Here is a 16,242-nt window from a genome sequence, read left to right as displayed (position 1 = left end):
GACAAAAACTATTAGTGCCTTCCATTTCATAAACAAAGAATTTTTCCTGCTGTTCCATTAAATAAGCAATGTATCTAACCTTCAAACCATCAAGCCATCAGCCACAAACCCCACCCTGAAAGGGATGCCCCTTGAGGCAAACAAGGAACAACATGATACCGGCCCCAAATAGTTAACATGAATACCAAAGGAATAATTTCAATGATTCCAGACTCTTCTCATACATAGAAATGTACTAAAATCATTGATTTGAGATGTCTGAGGGTTTTTTTGTGTATGCTTAGGAATAATCTTTTGATGTTCAAATATATGTTTTTTTCCAGCAAAAACTTCTATATATAGCTGCTTCTCCCCTACCTCCTCAGATCAGTATCTCAGAACTATCTGAAAAGCTGTATCCTAGGCTATTGTCCTTAGAAAGGCCATCGAATAAAACGCAACTGTCAGCTATTAGGTTGTGCATATTTTTAAGTCAACACTGGGCATTTAAAAAGGGCTTACAGTGTTTAAAGACTGTACTATGGGCAAAATCATAAAAGTATGAGGAACAGTATCTTCTTACAGGCAGGGATTTATATTTTGGTGGGGAAGAGAAGATGGTGCTTATGACGAGTGAATTATACTGTAATGTGCTGAGGACCCAAATATTGAATAAATAAGATAGAAGAACAGGAATAGAGTGATCAGAGAAAGTGCTATGGAGGCAGAGATGTGGGAAACACGCAAAATAAGAAAGGTTGGTATTCCAGTTCCTGGAGCAAAAAATACCTTGTTGTAGTACAGCACTTCAACTGATGTAATGACTACATAGTTTGATTAAATTAAAATATCCAAAAGTGTCACAGATAAATAGAATGAGAATAACATTTTAAAAATGCTTAAATAATGTATACAGGTGGGTAATAAGCACCTAAAACATTGCTAAAAATTATCGGTCAATAGGAAATTCAAATAGAAAACACAATGTGACTTTAGTAACACAGGTAATAGAATGTATAAAAAAATGGTTTTATTAGTGTTGGGGAAGATTTGGAAAAAACCATAACCTCTACACAGTTGTAAGGATATGAAAATTATAAAGTGTATTCACATTTGGGTAAACAGTTTGCCAATTCTTCAAAAGTTTAATCTATTCAATTTCTAGACAAAATTTTATATATTCAAATCTCTCTCTTCTTCACTTTAAATAAAACTAAATAACATAGAAATAGCTAACCCAACAATCATAAAAAGATTCTGAATAGTGAAAAGGATAAGATGGACTGGATAGGGACCTTAGGACTTGCAGAATGTTAACACAGTGAGTCCCCAAATATTTTATTTTAGCTCTTGAATACCCAGACTGGGATTTAGAGAGCCCAGCAAACTTCATCCTGAAACTGTCAATGAGCATGAGCAAAAACAACAAAAGAAAATAAAAGTAAATTGAAAAGCAGAAGTAAAGTCTGCTCTCTTTGGCAAAAGACCAAGAAACCAGCAGGGACTGAATAGGGAGACCCTTAGCTAGTGGTAGTGAGGATCCAAGTTGCCCACAGCTGAAGTGTCGGCAGACTTGACATTCTAATTCAGTCTCTACCTCATACCAGCCTCTCATTTTTGCCAGCCAGCAGTATCACTGTGAGCAGAACCTAGGGGGTAACCCCCCCATCATATACCTAATACCAAGACAAACCATATCCTGCACCACAAGACAAACCTTGAGAAATTTAAAGGGATGATAATTATACAGAGGTTATTTATGATTCTTCAACCTATGAAATTGGGTGTCTAACTTCACATATGGAAATTAAACAATTTCTAGACAATCCATAAGTCATAGAGGAGGTCTCAAAGAAAATAAAATTAATAGATATAACTGAATGTAAATGAAGTTTCAACTTATCAAAACGAGTGGGATGCAGCTAAAGCAGTACTAAAAGGGAAACTATAGTATTATATGCTTACATTAATGAAGAGGAATGGTCTCAGATAAATAATCTAAGTTCCTATCTCAGGAAACTGGAGAAAGATGGAGTTCCCGTTGTGGCACAGTTGTTAACGAATCTGACTAAAGAACCATGAGGTTGCGGGTTTGATTCCTGGCCTTGCTCAGTGGGTTAAGGATCTGGCATTGCTGTGAGCTGTGGTGGGCAGGTCGCAGACACGGCTCGGATCCTGCATTGCTGTGGCTCTGGCTCAGGCTGGCAGCTGCAGCTCCGATTGGACCCCCAGCCTGGGAACCTCCATATGCCGCAGGTGCAGCCCTAGAAAAGGCAAAAAGACAAAAAGTAAATAAAGAAAGAAACTGGAGAAAGAAAGCAAAATTATTCTTCAAATCAATTAGATTTATTGATTTAATCAAATACATTTCAAAATCCCAGAAACACTTTGTCTTTAGAGAGACAAACTTATTCTATAATTTACATGTATAGTCAAAAGCCCTTGAGTAACTGCAACAATCTTGACAAAGAAGAATAAAATAAAAGCAATTACTCCATTCAATACGAAGACATTATATAACTGCATTAATCAAAAGAGTGCCATACTGGCAGAATTTATAAAAAATCTTAATTGATGTTTTGTTTTCTGACAGTTTTTAAATGTTTAAATCCATCCTCCCTTCTGCCACACCTCCGGGCAAGCTGATTAAAACAAACAAACAGACAAACAAACAAACAAAAACCTGGTTCTCCCAGCTCGGAAGCTTCTGCATAGAAATCTCACCCTGTATCCATCCTCCTATTTATCAAGTCAGTGTATTGTTCCTACTGTCTCAAGTCATTTCAGATCTTCTTGGGAAGTACCCTTTATATTGGGAGCTGACCATTGTTTATATGGGGAGGTAAACAATCTCTCCACATATAATATTCCCATATGTTGCATATATTGACGTTTTTAACATATTCCTACAGTTCATTTTTTAAATTAATTAATTAATTAACCTATCTTTTTAGGGCCACACCCTTGGCATATGGAAGTTCCCCAGCTAGGGGTAGAATCAGCTGCAGCTGCTCAAATACAGCCAGAGCAATGCTGGATCCAAGCCACATCTGCAACCTGACCTACACCACAGCTCATGGCAACTCTGGATCCTTAACCCACTGGGACTGAACCTGCATCCTCATGGATACTAGTCAGGTTCATCACCGCTGAGCCATGATGGGAACTCCTCCTATAGCTCATTTTAAAATACTTAATGGAAATTAAATGTGAAAGTAATTTGCTATCTTACATATTAACATTTAAAATATCTTTTTTCTCTATGAACTTTTTAGATATATTTTATATTCATAGGTATTTACTTATGTCTTTGATTAATCCTTTTATCATATACTCTGCAATAAAATGTTTATAGGTTGATTTTATACATACTTTTCTATATTTTATGTAAAAATAGAAAATTCAATAAAGTGTGAAAATTAAAAATTTAATGAAAAGCTTTGCCTGAATGAAATGGCGAGTTCATTTACAAAACAGAAATTGTCTCACAGACTTTGAAAACAAACTTAAAGTCATCAAAGAGTGATGGGGGGCAGAGTGGAGGGGGAGGGATGGATTGGGAGTTTGAGATTGGCAAATGGCAATGCGGGATGGATGATCAGTGGGGACCTGTGATGTTGGTTATAACGTCTCCTTTTTCATTTCTAATTGTATTGATGTGAGCCCTCTCTGCTTTTCATCTTTGCTTGCTTAATATTTAAATCTTTTATTCTTATTCAATTTTTTTTAATTTATCCATCTTTGCCTCCAGTTTATTTCCAAAATCTTGAATCATCTTTATAATCATTACTCTGAAGTCCGAATGTGCCACCTTGCTTTTCCAAATTAAATCAAACTTGTGAATATGTACTTTGGTGATATGTAGTTTGGTGATATTTTACTTGAGAGTTTTACATCTATGTTCCTGGGAGAGATTTCAAACTTAATATCTGGTTTATACTAGCCAAAAAAAGAAAAAGAAAAAGATTTGGTGTTTACTCATTTCTATTCCATGGAAGATTTCATACAGATATGGAATGATTCCTAATCTTTAAGAGTTTAGTAGATTGTGCTAGTGAGACATAAAGATCAATAATTTTAGGATGTGACATATATTAATTAAAATTCTGTCCTGAGAATTAAATGTTTCTCCTTTATGTCAGTTTAGGTATGTATCTCAAATTTATCACTTTTTGTAAATTCTCACATTTATGTTCATGAAGTCGGTCACAGCATTCTCTCATCTTTAATGTCTGTGTGACCTAAAAACATCCAGATTTCCATTCTATGATTGTTTATTTTTGTCATCTGTCTTTATTCCTTCATTGATGTCATGAATATTAATATTTTCAATATTCCAACCTTTGACTTCTTTGAACCACTCTACTACTATTCCATTAATTTATGTTCTCATATTTTATGTTTTTTATATTTTAATTTCCTTCTTCACAATCTTTACATGTTCAGTTATTCCTTTACTAAATTCTTGATATGAATGCTTATAAACTTGCAGCATATGAATTTTCTAATAATTATTTTGAAGACTATATTTCCAGCCAAATACTGAAAAGCTGTATCAAAAATTTCAAACAGTAGTATTTACAATTCCTCAAATTTAAGTAATTTTTCTCCCATCCATGGGTTTCTTATTTCATCCATTGTTTATTCAGAAGTATGTTTCTTGACTTCTAAACATATAGGTATTTCCAGCTCCCATATATTCCCAGATATTTATTTCTAGCTTAACAGTGGCAACAACAATCCCTGCCACAGTTACCATATCAGACACATGAAAGTGAATTAGCTCATATTCAAGTTTAGGAATTTGAGCCTAGACTTAACATCACTTCTTCTACACTCACCATGAGCAAGTATCCAATATTTTATAGCTTTCATAGATAGCTTAAATGAAACATTCTGAGGGGTGGAAACAAATAGAAGAAACACTCTTGTCACTGAGGCAGTGATAACAGATGTAGAGGGTAAATATTCTGCCTGCACATGTGCCACAAAAATGGCCCCAGGAAATATGACAGAGTCATGACAAGAGGTAAATTTAATCAGTATAAGTACATAAAAATTTGATCCATTATCTTATCTTTATAATATCCCCATAATTAACAAAGTTCAGAATTTTTCTCCAGCACTTCTCATACATTTTATATACACAAACCTCAAGTACAATATTTATGTCCTACATGAGACGGCATGGATTTGCTTAGCAGCAGGACTGAAAAATGATTCAAAAAAGTTCCTAGGCTTGTGTGTTGGAATTTGCAGTAAGATCACTTGCTATTTATCTGTGATATATAAGCTATAGGCACCACAGTATTTCTTTTTTTTTCTTTTGGGTAATATGAAGATTTGATATAGTGTTTACCTAGTTTCCTTTATTACATATTGTATGTCTGCTAAAATTATTCCAAAACAACTTTTATTTATTATACCCATCAATACCATGACTTTTTTTTTTTTTGGCATGTGGGAGTCCCCGGGCCAGAGATCAAACCCAAGCCATAGCTATGACCTGAGCCACTGCAGGAATAATGCCAGATCTTTCACCCACTGTGTGGCAAGGGAAACCCTAACACCATGACTTTTTAAAAATGTGTTGTTTAATACCTTCATCTTATAGAAAATAGGTTATTTCCAGCTATCATCATGGATTCCCTCTGTCATGGAAATTGTAGGCTTTACTGTCCTGTTGACCTATTTGAATCAATGTCCCAAAATATCCTGTTTATTCAGAAGCTAGCATCTGGCAGTCATTGAAGAACACCATCATGAAAAATGATACTAAAAATCTTTAATAATCAGTATGACATGGGATTTAAAAAACTCATATCAATCCAAATGTTCACAAATAGAGAGATGATGATTACTGCATCATGAAGCTCCTGTTAAAACGGTTCATCTCTTGGGAGACACAAACAAGTGTCTCACATCTTTGCCTAGATAAATAAACCTTCACATCTTTAGATATTTTAAAACATTTCTTAGTATAGTAGTCACAGTTGTTTTTTTCTTCCACAATATTTATCCTACTTCAACAAAGATGCAGGAAACCCAGAGGCTGATTTGTGGAAGCCTAATATCTGGAGAGAAGGAGATAAAAGTAGAAGTATCTGGAGAACTGGCAGTACTAGTAGGTAGAGTTTGATAGTAGTACATGTAGAGGTAGAATTCGAAGAGATGGATAAATTCCTTAACAAGCTAAGTAAATGACTGTCATGGTTTGGGTCCCAGAATAAGTGACTTGATCGTCATATGCCAAACTCTGGAAAAAGGCAAATGGTACATTGTTTTCCAGCTGTAACAGAGCAAATGCCTCAATGATTTCAGAGGACATTCAATCATGGAGCAATAAGCCAAGATTATTTATTCAAGGAACTTGTCTTTCCAAGCACCTTTCTGAAAGCATTCTTCATGTCCTTATTCCTGAGGCTGAAAATGAGAGGGCTGAGGAAAGGCGTAATGACAGTGTAAGGGACTGCTATGACTGTGTCATCTCCCCCTGATGCTCCTGGCTTCAGATAGACAATAGATGCAAACCCAAAGTGGATGATGACCACCGTGAGGTGGGAGGCACAGGTAGAAAATGCCTTCTGCTTGCCCTCAGCTGAAGGGATCCTGAGGACAGTGGAGAGAATGAAAACATAAGTGAGGATGATGAGCAGGAAGGTGCCCATCAAGGCTGACACTGAGATTGCTGTTACAATGAGTTCAGTGAGTTCACTGTCTAGACAGGACAGCCTCACCACTGCCCGCATATGACAGCAGAAGTGTTTGACAAGGTTGGGGCCACAGAAAGAGCCTCTGAATATCAGTGCAGTCTCAGTAACAGAGATAATGAAGCCAGCAACCCAAGCAGAGACCACAAGTTGCCCACATACCACGTTGGTCATAAGCAGTGGATATCTGAGAGGGTTGCAGATGGCAAGGAAGCGATCAAAACCCATCAAAGTGAGAATGACACAATTAGTGCCACCAAGCCCCAAGAAGAAACACATCTGCAAGCCACATCCTATGATTGTAATGCTTCTGTTCTTGGCCAGGAGATCTGCGAGCATCTTGGGGGTAATGGTCAATGTGTAGCAGGTCTCAGAGAAAGAGAGTGCACTAAGGAAGAGGTACATAGGAGTGTGGAGACATCTGTCTACCCATGTTAGATACATGATGGCCAGGTTCCCTGTGAGGGTGAGAAGGTAGAGGCAGAAGAAAACCACAGAGAGGAATGTATGTGCATATGGGTAAACAGAGAAGCCAACAAGGACGAATTCTTTCAGGATTGTCTGGTTGGTCTTCATTCTTTATAGGCCTGAAATCTAAAAGAAGCAACAAATAAATACTGAATTTTTCATTATCTCTTGAAAATGTTGGTGTGAATGTGAAAAATAACCATGTTGCAATTGCCCATTGACTCTTTTAAAATTGTAGTTAATTTGCCATGTTTTATTAGTTTCAAGGGTACAGTAAAGTGATTCAGTTACTTACACACACACACACACACACACACACTCTCTTTTCTATTATAGGTTACTTAAGTTATTGAGCATAGTTCCCTGGGTTATACAGTAGGTCCAGTTACTTACCTATTTTTATATAGGAGTGCATATATGTTAATTCAAGCTCTTAATTTATCTCTCCTCTCATTCCCACTATCCCTTTTGGTAGCCATAAATTTGTTTTCTGTGTCTGTGAGTCTATTCCTATCTTGTAACTTAGTACATTTGCATGATTTTTTTTCAATTCCACCTATCAGTGATATATAATGATGTTTGTATTAATCTGACTTACTTCACTTAATATGATAGATCCATCCTTGTTGCTGCAAATGGCATTAATTAATTCCTTTATATGGCTTAAAAATGGAATATATTCCGTGGTATATATGTACCACGTTTTCTTTATTTATTCTACATGTCAATGAACATTTAGATGTCTTCTATGTCTTGGCTATTGTAAATAGTGCTGCTATAAACATTGGAGTGCATGTATCTTTTTAAATTATAAATTTCTTCTTTTCCAGATGTATGCCCAGGAGTAGAATCACTAGCTCATATGGTAATTGTGTTTTTAGTTTTTTAAGGAACATCCAAACTGTTCTCCACAGTAGCTACACCAATTGATTCTTCTGTATTTAGCCTAGCAGATCACCATTTGTATGGAGATGATGGCTTTTTCTAACTTTTCATTCATTTGTTCCTTTTTATAGAGCAACTAATTACTGATAACTTATTATGACGTTTTCTGGCCTATTTATGAAAAGAATTTATTGGCCGGTAGTTTTTTCAAAGGAATGGAAAATACTGTAACTGACGTCAGATTTGGATGAGAATCTGAACCCTGATCACTACTTAGTGATCTTTTCTATGAAGTTTCCTCTATTTATCTTTTTCCTTTCCTGTTTTTTTTTCTCCCTATACCTACACCTTCTTATCTATGAGTAATTATCTCCCAAAGAGAAGAGTATTTCTCTGACTTTTCTCCTAAGCATATATTGTATTGGACACCATGGAATTGATTCTGGGCTTCGTCAATAAGACCTTTTATGTGAGCCCCCTAGTATCAAAACTTAGTCGTGTCTCTTTGGTATCCAAATCTACACCTGTAGATTATTGTTTCACTTTTCCCTATAGACAGCTTTCTGAAGTATTCTGGACTGCTCCAAAAGATTTTATCCCTCTGTCAGGAAATATTAGATCCCAATATGCTCCTCTGTTTATCCTAAGCCACTGTGGAAAAATTCTATCAGTAGAGCAACTTATACATTAAAATTCTTAAATTCCTATAACTCGTCACAGTAAATCTATAAGAATGCAATTACATGGATTGTGGCACTGAAAGATTTACTAAGTAATCCAAAGTGGAAAAAAATACATAAATAATATACGTTATACTTATTACATATAAACATAAGTATATTTCTTCTTATATTATGTTATGTATATCCATCCTACCCTCAGTTGTCTCTGAAAGCGTTGCTACATCAATTCATCTCAAATATAATTTGAAATATGGATCTACTGACAAAAGGAATACACACCCTTTCTAAAGTCAAAGAGAAATGATAATTTGGTGAAAATGTAGTGACAATTAATTATAATGAAAAGAGAGTCAAATCATCAAGAACAGTTTCCTACCTTGTGTATTTTATCAGCACTCTAGAGCTAATTCAGGATTACAGTTATATTCATCCAAGATAGTCTTCAAATTGTTGGAAGCATGCTTTGTTCTTCACAAAAAAAGAGACAAAGATTGACTGACTTAGTATGAAAGTCATTGGTCAGAGAGTCTGCATTCTTAACTTTATTACTACTAGTTTTGTGACATTGTAATTTCTGGGTAGAAGTTTCCCCCAGCTGGGAAAGAAGGAGAGGCCCTGATTTTGTGCACTTCAGCTTTCCATGGCTTTGAGGTTTTCTGCTATGAGTTGTGAGGCTAGCCCAAAGCACTATGATTAGTTCCCCATACTCACTAAATTGCAACTGTTTATAGAGTCTTTCCTTCTAACCCTTTAGAGACATGGTCTGATTATCATCAGGGCTTGAGGTTCCTCAGCTCCAGCGGTTTTCTTCTGGTTAAGAGACTCTCAGGGATTTCTCTCTTCTTTCATCAGAAGGAGCAAGAGAACTTTCTCGCTCTACTTTGTAATTTGCTCTCATTAGTTCCAGAGTTTTGTGTAACATGTGACTTGTAAAACTCTACTGGAAATCTCTGGGGAGTTCATATTCTGCCCCAAACCAAGGCTTTCTGCTGCTTTGTAAGTTTTGTTTTGGCAGGGAGGGGAGTGAATTTCATCCCTAATGCTCATTCAATTCACAATTCCACTCACCATAAAGCACTTTCTGTTAATCACTGACTTTTTCCCTGGGTATTGTCAAAGGGATTGCACTGTTTAAAGACTTTACTACAGGAAAACCCAGAAAAGTGTAAGGAATAGTATCTTCTTACAGGGATTTATATCTTGGTGGAAGACATATTATGGCCCCAAACTATGGTCTGCTAGATCACTCTCAATAAAGTCAATGTGCTGACTGGGTATGATGAAGGAAAGTGGAACATGTATTGCAAAGCCAGGCAAGGAGTAAGGGTGGCTAGTTGCTCAAAAAACCTGAATTCCTCAATGGATTTTAGGAAAGAATATTTAAAGGCAAGGTGAGGAGAGAGTCATAGGGTGTGTGACTAGCTCATGAACCATTCTCTGATTTTTTTGATGGTGGGTGGCTGATGTCACAGGGATTAGTGTCATCAATCCTCAGGTGCCAGTCATTCTGGGAGCTACATGCTCATGGTCGTCATGCAATTAGCTCCTTCTAAGTCTTAATATCTGCAAAACAACTCAGGAATGTATGTCAGGCACTGTTATCTATGTCTTTCAGGGAGTAACCAAAGATTCTCTAACTCTGCTATGTAGCTGAACTATTGTTTAAATTGTCACCAGTTCTCCTGGCCCAACTGGTATTTTTGTTACTACATATTCATAGTCTTCCCATCATTAACACTAGATTCAGCCCCTTGTGACTCAAGGGTGGTCTGGGAGACTAAAGCTTTTCTGCAAACAAGAGATAGGCAGAGTAATTGAGGGGAAGGCCACATAGGGTCCTGCATTGTCACTTTGATATTCTTCAATCTTGAGGATGAACGTGTGCAGGACAAGAAAGATAATAAAGTTATGGATTGAGAGGTAACCATAAACTTGGCAGAGAAACTTTGCTTTAGCCTTTTTTTTTTTTTTTAAATATAGTGGCCATTTAAGTGAATTATGCTGTAGGGTGCTATGGAGTCAAATAGAGATCCGACAAAATAAGAGAAAATGGACCAGTGGTCAGAGAAGGTGCCATGGAGGAGAAGTTTTGGGAAGACTTCTAAAATAGCGAGGGTTGGTATTCTAAGTCATACCTGGCTCCTTAAGTGATTAACCTCAGGTAACCACTACTCTGTTCTAGGTATCTATCTATCTATCTATCTATCTATCTATCTATCATCTATCATCTGTCTATATATTTTGTCTCTTTAGAGCCATGCCCATGGCATATGGAAATTCCCTGCTAGGGGTGGAATCAGAGCTGTAGCTGCCAGCCTACACCACAGCCACAGCAATACCAGATCTGAGCCATGTCTGTGACCTACACCACAGCTCACAGCAATGCCGGATCCTTAACCCACTGAGTGAGGCCAGGGTTTGAACCGGCAACCTCATGGTTACTAGTTGGATGCGTTTCTGCTGTGCCGCAAAGGAAACTCCATCTATGAATCTAATTTTATGTTCACTTATTCTTTCTCCAAGCAGTTCTGCTGTCAAGAATATCTAAATGACTTTTTAAAAAATTTTTTTCAGTTATTGTAATTCCAAGTCCATTGTTTCTGTTGGGTTCTTTTTTGTTATTCCTATTTCTTTATTGATATTCTATATTTGATCAAAATTGTCATGATATTTTACTAGTTTAATCATTTTTTTTTAGTTATTTGAATATACAATAGCTACTTTGACGTTTTTGTTATTTAAATGTAGTTATACTAACGGGCAGTTCCTTCTGTCTGATATTTTTTCTGGTATTGGGTAATATCATGTTTATTTACATGTCTCATATTTTTTGTTGGTTGTGAAAATTAAATGCTTTAGATAATATATTAAAGAAACCCTGGTTCTTGGTCCTCCCCCTTCAAACACCCACATGTTCGTTTTGTTCTTCTTGTTATTTGCGTTCACGTTTGTTTAGAGACTGGCTTGATTAGCAAATTCTATTCTTCACCATCCTCTTACAGTAATAGATCCCTGATATTGCGCCTCACAGGAACAGCTTGTTATGCTCACAATCATCCTAGAATGACAATGGTTTTGATAAGACTCAGTTTAAATGCCCCTTTTCTAACCATATCCCCTTACAAATCTCCTAATTGCTCTATATTTTTCAACTCTACCCTATAATATAAATTGTTCCATAGAATAATAAAGCAAAATTCTGCCCTCTTTGGGAAAATAGTTCCTGATATCAGTGTTTAAGATTTGTTATGACCCAGGCAGCCCTCTTCCTGGCTGTGTCTTTCTTCTATCTAGGGAGCTTCTTAGATGAGTCTCATACGTTGAGGTAGAGCATCCTTATCTGGGGACATTGACCAACGATATGACTGAACCCTTTAGCGACTTTTTATGTGTCTGTTGTCTTTTGATCACTCCCATAAATAAGTGACAACCTTAATGTAGGTTATAATTACGTTTCTTCCCAAGAAGAATGTGAGTTTCTTGTGTTTTTGTTTTCACTATGGTAGTGCAGTTTCTTGGGCAGAGTTAATGCCATATGTAAATAAATGGACTCTTTTTACACTTAAGTGGAAAACGGAAGTCACTTATCTCCTATTTTATACCTTCATTTATCCCTTATTTTAATATCTTATTGATTTGAGTAAATACCCAACTGCTTCAAACTAAGGGACTTTTCTGGTAAGAAAATTTAAAAAAAAATCTAATAGAAATTGTTCCAGAGCCAAACTCTTTTAATTTAACCTAGCTCTTATGTTGTTGAAGTAACACATAGTCTAAAAGTGAAAAGGGGTGTTTCACATGTATATCGAAGTATGTAACTATAGTTATTCACTTTTATTGCTACATGCCAATCCTCTGTATAAGCATATTAACAAGTATCTATCTATGCTACTATTATTGAATACTTGAATATTTCTTATCTCTGGTCTATCACAACTATTGCTTCTATGAACAAGTATCAGTAGAGTAGTTGTGTCCTTCAAGAAAGGACATGTTAGCATCAGAACTGAGAAAAGGATTTGGGAAAATCCCTAGGCTTATGTGTTGGAATTCACAGACAATTGCTATATATTTGAGATATAAAAATCCAAAGTATTTCTTATTTTCTTTAGGTAATACAAATAATCGATTTTGCATTTGTCTGTTTTACTTCATTGCACATTGTATTTCTGTCAAAATAAAAAAACAATTGTCACATCCATCAATATCATGACAGTATTTGTTTTAAAACATTTGCTGTTTAATATCTTCATCTTATAGAAAATGGATATTATTTCTAGCCCTCCTCACAGATTTCCCCAGTCATGGAACATGTAAGCTCTACTATCCCGTTTGTTTATTCAAATCAATGTTCCAAAATATCCTGTATATTCAGAAGTTAGCATCTGACAGTCATTGAAGAACGGCATCATGAAGAGAGTTATTAAAACATTCAATAGAGCATCTTGGAACTTAAAAATACAGGTATCTATTAATATATACACAAATACACAGTTGATGATTACTCCACAGTATATCTCTTATCAGAAATGGCTTGTCTCATGGGAGACACAATTTAGTACCTCACAACGATGTGGAGAAAATTTCTTCAATGATATTTTAAAACATCTCTTAGATATTTTAAAACATCTCTAGATATTTTAAAACATCTCTTAGTATAGTGGTCAGAGGTATTTTTTTTTCCTTCCACGTTCTTGAGTTTCCACTTCTTCAAATACGTAGGTCATGTAATGGTTGATTGACAATAGCCTAGAATCTGGATGGACAGATAGAAGTAGTTGGGCAACTTCCTCAGTAAGCTAAGAAAATGCTTGTTATGGCTTAGGTCCAAGACTCAGTCACTTGACCCACATATGACACCCTCTGGAAAAAAGAAAGTGGCATAGGCTCTCCCAGATGTCACAGAGTAAATATCTCACCGATATTTGTGGGCACTCAATCATGTAGCAATAAACCAAGATTATTTATTCAAGGAACTTGTCTTTCCAAGCACCTTTCTGAAAGCATCCTTCATGTCCTTATTCCTGAGGCTGAAAATGAGAGGGCTGAGGAAAGGAGTAATGACAGTGTAAGGGACTGCTATGACTGTGTCATCTCCCCCTGATGCTCCTGGCTTCAGATAGACAATAGATGCAAACCCAAAGTGGATGATGACCACCGTGAGGTGGGAGGCACAGGTAGAAAATGCCTTCTGCTTGCCCTCAGCTGAAGGGATCCTGAGGACAGTGGAGAGAATGAAAACATAAGTGAGGATGATGAGCAGGAAGGTGCCCATCAAGCCCGACACTGAGATTGCTGTTACAATGAGTTCAGTGAGTTCACTGTCTAAACAGGACAGCCTCACCACTGCCCGCATATGACAGAAGAAGTGTTTGACAAGGTTGGGGCCACAGAAAGAGCCCCTGAATATTAGTGTAGTCTCAGTAACAGAGATAATGAAGCCAGCAACCCAAGCAGAGACCACAAGTTGCCCACATACCACGTTGGTCATAAGCAGTGGATATCTGAGAGGGTTGCAGATGGCAAGGAAGCGATCAAAACCCATCAAAGTGAGAATGACACAATTAGTGCCACCAAGCCCCAAGAAGAAACACATCTGCAAGCCACATCCTATGATTGTAATGCTTCTGTTCTTGGCCAGGAGATCTGCGAGCATCTTGGGGGTAATGGTCAATGTGTAGCAGGTCTCAGAGAAAGAGAGTGCACTAAGGAAGAGGTACATAGGAGTGTGGAGACATCTGTCTACCCATGTTAGATACATGATGGCCAGGTTCCCTGTGAGGGTGAGAAGGTAGAGGCAGAAGAAAACCACAGAGAGGAATGTATGTGCATATGGGTAAACAGAGAAGCCAACAAGGACGAATTCTTTCAGGATTGTCCGGTTGATCTTCATTCTTTGAATGCCTGAAATCTAAAAGAAGTAACAAATAAATATTGAATTTTTCATTATCTCTTGAAAATGTTGGTGTGAATGTGAAAAATAACCATGTTGCAATTGCCCATTGACTCTTTTAAAATTGTAGTTAATTTGCCATGTTTTATTAGTTTCAAGGGTACAGTAAAGTGATTCAGTTACTTACACACACACACACACACACACACACACTCTCTTTTCTATTATAGGTTACTTAAGTTATTGAGCATAGTTCCCTGGGTTATACAGTAGGTCCAGTTACTTACCTATTTTTATATAGGAGTGCATATATGTTAATTCAAGCTCTTAATTTATCTCTCCTCTCATTCCCACTATCCCTTTTGGTAGCCATAAATTTGTTTTCTGTGTCTGTGAGTCTATTCCTATCTTGTAACTTAGTACATTTGCATGATTTTTTTTCAATTCCACCTATCAGTGATATATAATGATGTTTGTATTAATCTGACTTACTTCACTTAATATGATAGATCCATCCTTGTTGCTGCAAATGGCATTAATTAATTCCTTTATATGGCTTAAAAATGGAATATATTCCGTGGTATATATGTACCACGTTTTCTTTATTTATTCTACATGTCAATGAACATTTAGATGTCTTCTATGTCTTGGCTATTGTAAATAGTGCTGCTATAAACATTGGAGTGCATGTATCTTTTTAAATTATAAATTTCTTCTTTTCCAGATGTATGCCCAGGAGTAGAATCACTAGCTCATATGGTAATTGTGTTTTTAGTTTTTTAAGGAACATCCAAACTGTTCTCCACAGTAGCTACACCAATTGATTCTTCTGTATTTAGCCTAGCAGATCACCATTTGTATGGAGATGATGGCTTTTTCTAACTTTTCATTCATTTGTTCCTTTTTATAGAGCAACTAATTACTGATAACTTATTATGACGTTTTCTGGCCTATTTATGAAAAGAATTTATTGGCCGGTAGTTTTTTCAAAGGAATGGAAAATACTGTAACTGACGTCAGATTTGGATGAGAATCTGAACCCTGATCACTACTTAGTGATCTTTTCTATGAAGTTTCCTCTATTTATCTTTTTCCTTTCCTGTTTTTTTTTCTCCCTATACCTACACCTTCTTATCTATGAGTAATTATCTCCCAAAGAGAAGAGTATTTCTCTGACTTTTCTCCTAAGCATATATTGTATTGGACACCATGGAATTGATTCTGGGCTTCGTCAATAAGACCTTTTATGTGAGCCCCCTAGTATCAAAACTTAGTCGTGTCTCTTTGGTATCCAAATCTACACCTGTAGATTATTGTTTCACTTTTCCCTATAGACAGCTTTCTGAAGTATTCTGGACTGCTCCAAAAGATTTTATCCCTCTGTCAGGAAATATTAGATCCCAATATGCTCCTCTGTTTATCCTAAGCCACTGTGGAAAAATTCTATCAGTAGAGCAACTTATACATTAAAATTCTTAAATTCCTATAACTCGTCACAGTAAATCTATAAGAATGCAATTACATGGATTGTGGCACTGAAAGATTTACTAAGTAATCCAAAGTGGAAAAAAATACATAAATAATATACGTTATACTTATTACATATAAACATAAGTATATTTCT

General features: G+C 36.3%; 2 pseudogenes; both read right to left on the bottom strand.

Moving 5' to 3' along the window:
- Positions 6,333 to 7,319, bottom strand: LOC100625880 (annotated as a pseudogene).
- Positions 13,686 to 14,672, bottom strand: LOC110260464 (annotated as a pseudogene).

Source organism: Sus scrofa, chromosome 4 (genome assembly GCF_000003025.6).
Source record: "Sus scrofa isolate TJ Tabasco breed Duroc chromosome 4, Sscrofa11.1, whole genome shotgun sequence".
Taxonomy (NCBI): Eukaryota; Metazoa; Chordata; class Mammalia; order Artiodactyla; family Suidae; genus Sus; species Sus scrofa.
Note: the sequence above shows the minus strand (reverse complement) of the source record. Positions and strands in the feature narration are given on the sequence as shown.